This window comes from Sciurus carolinensis, chromosome 10 (genome assembly GCF_902686445.1).
Source record: "Sciurus carolinensis chromosome 10, mSciCar1.2, whole genome shotgun sequence".
In the NCBI taxonomy this organism is placed as follows: domain Eukaryota; kingdom Metazoa; phylum Chordata; class Mammalia; order Rodentia; family Sciuridae; genus Sciurus; species Sciurus carolinensis.
Window position 1 is genome coordinate 78,158,766 of NC_062222.1, and position 9,915 is coordinate 78,168,680.

Below are 9,915 nucleotides of genomic sequence, written 5' to 3' on the forward strand. Positions count from 1 at the left end.
ATCCCAATGTTATGTGTAACTAAAAAGAACCAATAAAAAGAAATCAAAAGGGAAATTAAAGAATTTCTTGAGGGCTGGGGATATAGCTCAGTTGGTAGAGTGTTTGCCTCGCAAGCACAAGGTCCTGGGTTCAATCTCAGTACCGCAAAAAAAAAAAAAAAAAAAAAAAAAAAAAAAAGAATTTCTTGAAACAAATGAAAATGGAAACACAAGATACCCAAACTTATGGGAAACAGAAAAGCAGAACTAAAAAGGAAGTTACGGGAATAAGTGCCTACATGAAAAAGAATGGAAAGATTTCAATTAAACAACATAACAATGCATCTTGAGGATTTAGAAAAGAATAAGTTAAACCCCAAATTAGTAGCAGGAAGGAAATAATGGAGATTAGAGCAGAAATGAACAAAATAGAGACTAAAAAAAACTACAAGAGAGCAATGAAACAAAAAATTGTTTTTTAAAAAGGAAAATAAAATCAACAAACCTTTAGCTAGACTAACAAGGAAAAGAGCAAATACACAAATAAATAAAATCAGAGAAGGAAAAAGAGACATCCAAGGAAAAAGAAAAAAGAGACCACAACTGATACCATAGAAATACATATTCCCAGCTCTGAACTTTGCAGCATGGTAGGGGGGACCAACCCTTCAACAAACCAGCCTATCAAAAACAAAACAAAACAAATAAACAATAACAAATGCTGGCAAGGATGCAGAAAAAAAGGTAAATTAGCATTACCATTATGGAGAATAGTGTATGGAGGTTCCTCAAAAGACTAAACAATTCTAATATATGATTTTACTATCTCACTTCTGGGCATATATCTAAAGGAGACAAAATAGCACACCAGGGGAGTTGATTCTGGAGCTGGTGTGCACCCAAAAGTCAAGTTGGGGCTCTGCATCCTCTCTTCTACCCTTGCCGGACCCTGCCCCCATCCCTACTGAAGATGGGCTCAGCCAAGAGCATCCCAGTCACTCCAGTGCGGGCTCCACCACACAAGCATCTGGCTCAAGTAGCAGACCCTCGTTCACCTAGTGCTGGCATTCAAAGCACTCCCATCCATGTGGAGAGCTTTCCACAGTCAAACCTACCAGCAGGAGAATAGCTGAAAGGTCCAAAACAGGCCCAGGACTCGGATCTCCGCTCTCCTACCCTTGGTATTGCATGGACACCTATGAAGACTAGCAGTGCGGACCCTCAGAGTCCACTGGTGAAAGAACTGAGTGAAGTATTTGAGACTGAAGCCTCCAAATCAAATCTTCCTTCAGAATCGTTTCTGCCCCTGGGACTACCTTCATCTTCTGAGCTGAATTTGCCTTTGGATACTCAGTTATCACTTGAGGACCAGATGCTACGTTGGAACGACCCTGAGCTCCCTTCCAAACAGGTATCTTCCCAGGAAGATGCAAGAAATCCGGCAGAAACCCCTGTGGCCAGCCAGAGTTCAGACAATCCCTCAAAAGATCCTGAGAGTCCCCGATCTTCAGGTTCTAAGACAATAGATGGAAACCAAACAACAAGGTCCTAGGGAGATCCACCCCCCCCCCACCCTGCAGGATGACAACTCCCCTGGGACCCTGAAACCATGACAGGGTAAGCAACCTTCTCCCCTAAGTGAAATGTTAGGGAATTAAAGGAAGGAGCCATACTTGGAACTGGACGACTACTGAAAACTGGAAGATGAGCATGGGAGCAAGGCCAGGACCATGACAAGGAAAATCAGCACCTTGCTTTGGTAGAGAGCTAGCCCCTATGTGGCCTCTACATTGGATTCACCCAGGGCCTGGTCATGTTCTGTTTTCTGTCACCGCTTCTTTCCCAAGGAGACTAAGGAAAGGATTGTTTTCTTTGATTCCTCCTAAACTACCAACTCTGGGTCTTAGAACTTTATTAGATTTTCTTTTTGTCTTGTATATTTCTTGTGTATTAAAGGATGTGATTTTTAAATGATGCTTTTTAAAGACAAAAAATAAAATAGCACACCAAAAAGATACTTGCATGCTTGTGGTTATTGTAGTACTATTCACTATAACTAAGATATGAAATCAGCCCGTGTGCCCATTAACTAGTGAAGGGATAAAAAAAAATGTAGTAGCGATACACAGTGGAATATTACTAAGCCAAAAAGAAGAATGAAATTCTGTCTGTTGCTGCAAAATGAATGGAAATATTAAGTCAAATAAACCAGACACAGAAATATGTTCTTCCAGGTGGACACTAAAAATTGTCAACCTGGAAGGAAAACAGTGATTGCTAGAGACTGAGAAGTGGGGAGGAAGGTGGATAAAGGGAGGCTGGATTTAATTAGTACAGGCTATATGCATATGTGAAAATATGCTGAACCCCATTAATATTAATAACTTATACATGTTAATAAAAATTAAAAAAGGAGTTCAAAAAAGACAAATGTCTCTTGTTCTCACTTCAGAGTGGAATCTACAGATTTGGGAATTTTTCTGATATTATTTCATTGAATAGATTATTCATTCCTTTGGTTTGTTTCTCTAAGCCTTTCTCTGTCCCAATAATTCTCAAATTTGGCCTTTTCATGATATCCCATAATTCTTGTAGATTCTGTTCATGATTTCTTACTATCTTCTCTGTTTGGTCAACTTTGTTTTCAAGATTAAATATTTTGTCTTCAATGTCTGAGGTTCTGTCTTCCAGGTGTTCTAACCTATTGGTTATGCTTTCTATGGAGTTTTTAACTTGGTTTATTGTTTCCTTCATTTCAAGGATTTCTGTTTTTTTTTTTTTTTTCAGTATCTCTAACTCTTTATTGAAATGATCTCTTGCTTCCCGTATTTTCTCTTTTAACTGCTGATTGGTGCGATCATTTAATGCCTGCATATGCTCTTTCATCTCATCCTTCAATGCCTGCATTTGATCTTTCATCTCCTCATTTGTTTCTCTGATTGTTTTAATTATGTACATTCTGAACTCCCTTTCTGACATTTCTTCTGCTGTGCTGTCATTGGGTTTTATTGATATAGCATCTAGGTTTGTTTGGGACATTTTCTTCCCTTGTTTTCTCATATTGGTCAGATGTCAGTGGGACTCTGAGATACTGCAGATTTCCTCTATTGGCTTATAGTGTCCCTGTAGATTTCCAGCATATCACCTCCTAACCTTCAGTAGCCTAAACTCTCGGAGGAACTTGATAATGCAGTGCTTCCGAAGAAAGCTGCCCCTGGCCAGCTGCTGGGTGCGGGATTGGGGGATGGATGTGCTCAGAAAGCCTCTCACTAGGCGGGCCTGCTCAAGAAGCTGGCCATGGAACTGGACTGCCGCTGGATGGAGCTGGGCTGCTGGGGAAAGCCTCTCGCCGACCTGTCCTGCTCCGAGAAGCTGCCTACTGTCCCAGCCTGCTGCTCGGGCTGAGCTTCACCCGGTGGGAGTGACTCACCCAGAGTCTCTGAATTCGTCCAAGTCTCTCAATACCTCCCCTTCTTGAATCCTGAGTTCTGGAGCGCCAGGAGATGCAGTCACCCTCTGGTCCACCATCTTGAAACCTCCCAGAGTGGAATCTAAAACCATTTGGATTCATAGAAGCAGAGGGCAGGGTGGTGATTACACAGGTTGGGGTGGTGGGAAGGTGTCAGTCAAAGGTGACAAGATATGTTAGAAGGAATAAGACCACAGTGTGGTAAATATAGTTAATAGTGTCTTGTACTTTTAAAAAAAATGTTGAGTACCTTTCAACTGTTCTTACCACAAAAAACAAGTATTTGAGATGGATATGTTAATTAGCTTTATTTAGTTATTCTGCCTTGTATTTATAAATCTTATCACTTTCTACCCCATAAATATGTACAATTGTAAACTGCCAACTTATAATACAAACTTAAGAGGAGGGAAGGAAAAGAAACATATCCAAATAAGTCTCAATGTGGATTTAAGTTCAGCAGGGACAATCCCATTTTCCATCTCCACCATACTCAGTGAATACACAAATTTGGATACCTTCATAGTTTTCTGAGAGACACTTTTTTTTAATTTTATTTTTTTTTAGTTATAGATGGACACAGTACTTTATTTATTTTCATGTGGTGTCGAGTCTTGAATCCAGTGCCTCAACACGTGCTAGGCAAGTACTCTACAACTGAGCCACAACCCTAGCCCCTCTGAGAGACATTTTAAGGAGACTTCTGCATACAATTTTATCCATTGTGTCAGTTTTTCCAAGGAAGCTCTGCCATTAGTTGCAGTTTATCTTTCTAATCATATTTTCATTTTCTGATTTTTTTCGATTAATGTAACAATTCCTAAGTTGTTAGGGTTATTTTTCTTTTAACAATTTTTCTCAATAACTAATTCTAATATACTATACTACTATTTCTCTATTATTAGACATTTGTATGGCTTTGTGCTTTGTTTGTATTAAACAGCCTTTCTCTGTGCAGGGCTGTTCAGTTGGCAGTTTTTCCTAAAGCTTCTTCTAATAGGCTGAGGAAAGAGAAGTCATGCCAAAATACAGAAAAAATTCATTGAAAATTAAAGAAAAACAAATGTAAATTTTTTCCCATGAAAAAAGTTTATAGACTATTTGGTATGAAGTTGAATGGTTAGGCATTTCTTTGTTTACAAAAGTTTTATTATGAAAAAAATGTAAACATTTACATAAGAAGAGAGTAGTTCAACACCTACCCCCAAACTTATCACCCAGATTCAACAATTATCAACATTTTGTCACATTTGTGTCATCTGTGTTTTTTCCACTTGGATGAAGTATTTTAAAACAAATTCCAGACCTGAGGCCAGTGTATTTTTCCTTATTTCACTCTATATTTCTGAACAGAGGACATTTTATATTACCCAATGCCATCATCACCTAGTGAAATGAGCAATTCCTTGTTTAGACCACAGTCAAGTTTCCCTAAGTGTCTTTTTTTTTTTTTTTTTTGGTGCTGAGGATTGAACCCAGGGGTGCTTATATCCCCAGTCCTTTTCTTTCATTTTGAGACAGGATCTCACTAAGTTGCTTAGGGTCTCATTAAGTTGCTGAGTTGGACATGCATCCTCCTGTCTTGGCCTCCCAAGACACTGGGATTACAGGTATGCACCACCATACCCAGCTTAAGGCTTTTTTTTTTTTTTTTAACTTGGTCTATTTGAACTAGGTTCTAAACCAGAACCACACATTAGTTTGGTTGTTATGTCTCTTCTATCTCTGAGTCTAGTATTCTCAGAGGGAGCATATTTTAATTAATGATGAGAGAACCTAGTAGAAATGTCAATCCTCAGCATGAGGGGTGATTATCTTAAAACTGAAAATGTTTCTAGACATATCAACCAAATACAATGTGTTGGATATTGATTTTGACAACTGAGCTACAAAATAACACTTTTGGAGGCAATCTTGGAAAATTGAACATGACCTGTATGTTAAGGACATGTTAGTCTTGGGGTAGTGATTTATCAGTCCTCATGGTTATGTTGAAAAGTATCCTTAACTGTTGGTGTCATATGCTGAACTATTTCTGGATGACATGTTATAATGGGTTAGACACTTGAAAAAAAAACTCACAATGTTGTGTATCATTGAAGAGAGTATAAAGTACTTCCGATAGCCATTCATCCCTTCTCTATGGAGCCCCAACTTCAGTCAATCATCTACCAGTTATCTAAAACAATCATTTGTAGCGAGTTTTGAACTGACTAAAATTGGACCTGTGATATACAAATAGAGATGCCGTGCGGAATTTTTGGTAAGTCATCTGAAAGGTACTTAAGTACTTTTTTTTCCTGCTTCCATCCTGATTCTGGGAACATGGACATGTCTAGAATCTGTCCCCATAATAGATTATGAGAAAGAGGATGACAGTTCAGTGATGGCAAGGAAGAAGCTGGAAGAAGTCTGAATTTCTGAGAATCATTTAGGCTGATTAAGTGACTACCTCTGGACTTGCATTTATAGGTTTACCATGTTGATACTAATAGTAACATTTTAATGTATTTGCTTTACCTCATATCTACCATCTAGCAATCCTCCAACAAAAATAAATATTAACAAATATTGAACTAATTAATTTTATGCATCCTGAAGTGTTTAGTAGGAAGGGTACTGAGGTTTTGGAAGTGTTTTATTCAACTTCTTTGCTGCTGTGACTAAATGATCTGACCAGCACAATTATATAGGAGGAAGTTTATTTGAGGGCTCACGGTTTCAGAGGTCTTAGACCATAGAAGGCCGGCTCCTTTCCTCAGGGTTTGAGGTGAGGTTGAACATCACAGTAGTAGAGTGTGGCAGAGGGAAACTGCTCACATGGTTATCAGAAAGCAGAGTCTCCACTCTTGAGATACAGAATATGTATCCCAAAACCGTTAGAATTCCAATCCCCTCCAGGCACACCCTACCTTTTCAGTTACCACTCAGTTAATCCCTATCAGGGGATTAAATTGCTGATTGGGTTAAGACTCTTACAACCCAATCATTTGTCTTCCGAACCTTCTTGCATTGTCTCACACGTGAGCTTTTGGGGGACACCTCATATCCAAACCATAACAAGTCTTTGGAAATCCCTCAAAAAAAAAAAAAAAAAAAAAAAAAACCCTTTGTAAAAACATGTACAATGGTCAACTTTCATGCAAAATAATTGCTTAATATCATTTGTTATGAGAGAAATGCAAGTTAAAATCACATTGGAATATCACTACATATGCATAAAAATGACTAACACTAAGAAGACTGATAAACCCAAGTGCTAGTGAGGATGTAGAGTAACTAGAACTCTCAAATACTGCTGGTGGAGATGTAAATGGTACAAAAATTTTGGAAAAACAGTTTGGCAGTTTCCTACAAGGATAAATAAACATTTCCCATTTGAGTAGTGGGTTGTGGCTTAGTGGCAGAGTGCTTGCCTAGCATGTGTGAGGTCCTGGGTTCATGACCTAGCCTAGGGGGAAGAACTCCTTATATCATATGACCTATAAATTCCACTCTAGATTTCATTAAATAAGGGGCAATGAAAACTATGCCCACAAAAAAGATTTGTATGTAATGTTAATAGCAGTATTACTGCTAATAGCCAATAACTAGGAACACATGTCTGTATACAAGTGACTAGATATACAAATTGTGGTTTTTACATCTAATTAAATACTAATCAAGAACAAAAAAAAAGAACTCCACTGTGAATCTATGTCAAAATATGAATAAATCTTAAGAAGATTATACTATTAGTGTTGTTAAAATATTTGTTTTTCTAAAATCTTTAAAAACAATAATCAGTGCTATAGAATCTATTTTAATCCCACTTTAACAGAATTCCTCAAAGATTCATTCTTTCTGTCTTTCTCAGTACATTGTAATTACACAAGAGAGTGGGATTCATTGTGATATATTCAAAACAAAATTAGGCTAATTTCTTACCCATGACTTCCTTTTTCTTGCCCCACACCCCAGATTCCCATCCTCTATCTACTTATTTTCCTTCTTTTTTCATGAAAATTTTTTCCCTCCCCCCTTTTCTCTCTTTCTTCCACACATAAGAGAAAACATGACTTTCCAAGTCTGGCTTATTTTACTTAGTATGATGTTCTCCAGTTCTATCCATTTTCCTGCAAATGACATAATTTTGTTCTTTATGACTGAGAAAAACTCCACTATGTATATATACTACATTTTATTGATCCCTTCATCCATTGATGGGTATCTGGGCTGGTTCCATAATTTGGCTGTTGTGAATTGTGTTACCATAAACCTGGGTATGCATGTATTGCAATAGTATGCTGACTTTAGTTCTTTTGGATAAATACTGAGGAGTGGAATAGTTGGGTCATATGGTGGTTTCATTCTTAGTGTTTTGAGGAATCTCAATACTCATTTCCATAGTGGTTGTACTAGTTCACAGTCCTACTAACAGTATATAAACATTCTTTTTCCCCCCACATCCTTGCTGGTGTTTTTATTATTTGTACTCTTAATGATTGCCATTCTAACTTGAGTGAGATGAAATCTCAGTGATGTTTTGATTTGCATTTTCCTGATCATTAAGGATGTTAAACATTTTTTTCATATGTTTTTTGGCCATCTGTATTTCTTCTTTTGAGAAATGTCCATTTAGTTCATTTGCCCATTTACTGATTGGGTTATTTGCTTTTTTGGTGTTGTTTTTGAATTCTTTATATATTCTGGATATTAATCCTCTGTCAGAAGAGTAGTTGACAAAGATTTTTCCCCATTTTGTAGACTCTCTTTTCACACCATTGTTTCCTTTATTGTGCAAAAACTTTTTAACCTGCTGTTATCCCACTTATTAATTCTTGGTTTTATTTCCTGAGTTTTAGTAGTCTTTCTGAGGAAGTTGATGCCTTGGTTCTGATCTCATTTTCTCTTATTTCTGATCTTGTGATTTCTTATTTAAGAATTAAAATAATCTTTTAAGGTACCATAGTCAATGAAGTAATGTGATATGTGTGCTGAATTAAAGTTCAAGAAGAATATGCATTGTGTTTTTTGAAAATGATCATATGAGATAACATTTATGAGATAAAATGAAAAACAGTAGCAGTCTATTGACTTAGAGCATGTCACTCAAATCTCTCCAATTATAACTTTTCCCATGAAAAGAATGTTTATAAAAATTTAAAGTTAACAGAGAGATATTTATATCCTGTCTCTTTTATAATATCACCATGAAAAGTTCAGAAGGGAATTGCTCTAAAATTTTCTACTTAATGGGCACTTCATGATGTCCAGATTCAACTACAAACCTATTCCTCCCTCATGTTCTATATTTTTTATAAGAAAATATATGTTGTGGTGGTTAAGAATTCAGACTCCAAAACAGACTGCCTGTGTTTAAATACTGGTTTAACTGTTTACTTGCTGTAAGATCTTAGCAAATTATTTAAAATTTTTAATTTCAAATAAGTTTAAATTCTAAGATTACTCATATGTAAAAGAAAAGTGACAACAGTACTTTCCTTTTAGGACTGTTAGGAGAATCAAATGAATTAATGCAAGCAACTCACTTAGAAGAGTGACTGACACATTAATAAACTTTGTCAAATATTAACTTGAAAATAATAAGTGCACACTCATGTATTTTTATGAAGCGGTAAGCAGATTCTAAAATGAGTCCCAGTGATCGCTGCCTCTCCTTATGTTCATACCCTTGTGTAATTCCAGTCCCTTTAGTGTGAATTGGACCAAGAGGCTTTCTTATCATTAATAGCCTATTTAAAAGGTAATAAGATATTATTTCTGAGATTAGTGTATGAAAGATGGTGACTTCTCTCTTGCTTGAATTTTCTCTGATTCTTCTTTCACTCTGAGAAAGCAAGTTTCCCACGTGGTGAGCTGCTCTATTGAGAGGGTCATATAGCAAAGAATTGTGGGTATCCTTTGGCCAACAGGCAAAGAAGACTTGAGACCTGAATTGTTCCAACAACAAATTTGGAAGAGGACTTCCTTATTTAAGCCTTGAGATGACTGCAGCCCCTTCGGACACTGGTGCTGAGAGACCCTGAGCCACAGGACCCACCCAAGTTGCACCTGGATTCCTGATCCACAGAAAGCACAACACTAAGTTTTGAATAATTTTATGCAGTAATATATAAATAATACATATTTTGGTACCAGATGTGAAGTGCTAATATAATAAATACCTAAAAATATTGAAGTTGATTTGGGATATGGGACAAAGATGGAAAATTTTTGAGGAACATGATAAAGAAAGCTTAAAATGGTCGGGTGCCATGACACATACCTGTAATCCCAGCAGCCTGGGAGGCTGAGACAGAAGGATTGGGAGTTCAAAGCCAGCCTCAGCAATAATGAGGCACTAAGCAACTCAGTGAGACCCTGTCTCTAAATAAAATACAAAATAGGGCTGGGGATGTGGCTCAGTGGTTGAGTGCCCCTTAGTTCAATCCCCAGTACCAAAAAAAAAAAGCTTAAATTGACTT

At 37.1% G+C, this 9,915-nt stretch overlaps 1 pseudogene; it reads left to right on the plus strand.

Annotated features, from left to right (window-relative positions):
• Positions 1-949: 949 nt before the first annotated feature.
• Positions 950-1,750, plus strand: LOC124994063 (cell division cycle-associated protein 3-like; annotated as a pseudogene).
• The last annotated feature ends 8,165 nt before the right edge of the window (positions 1,751-9,915 follow it).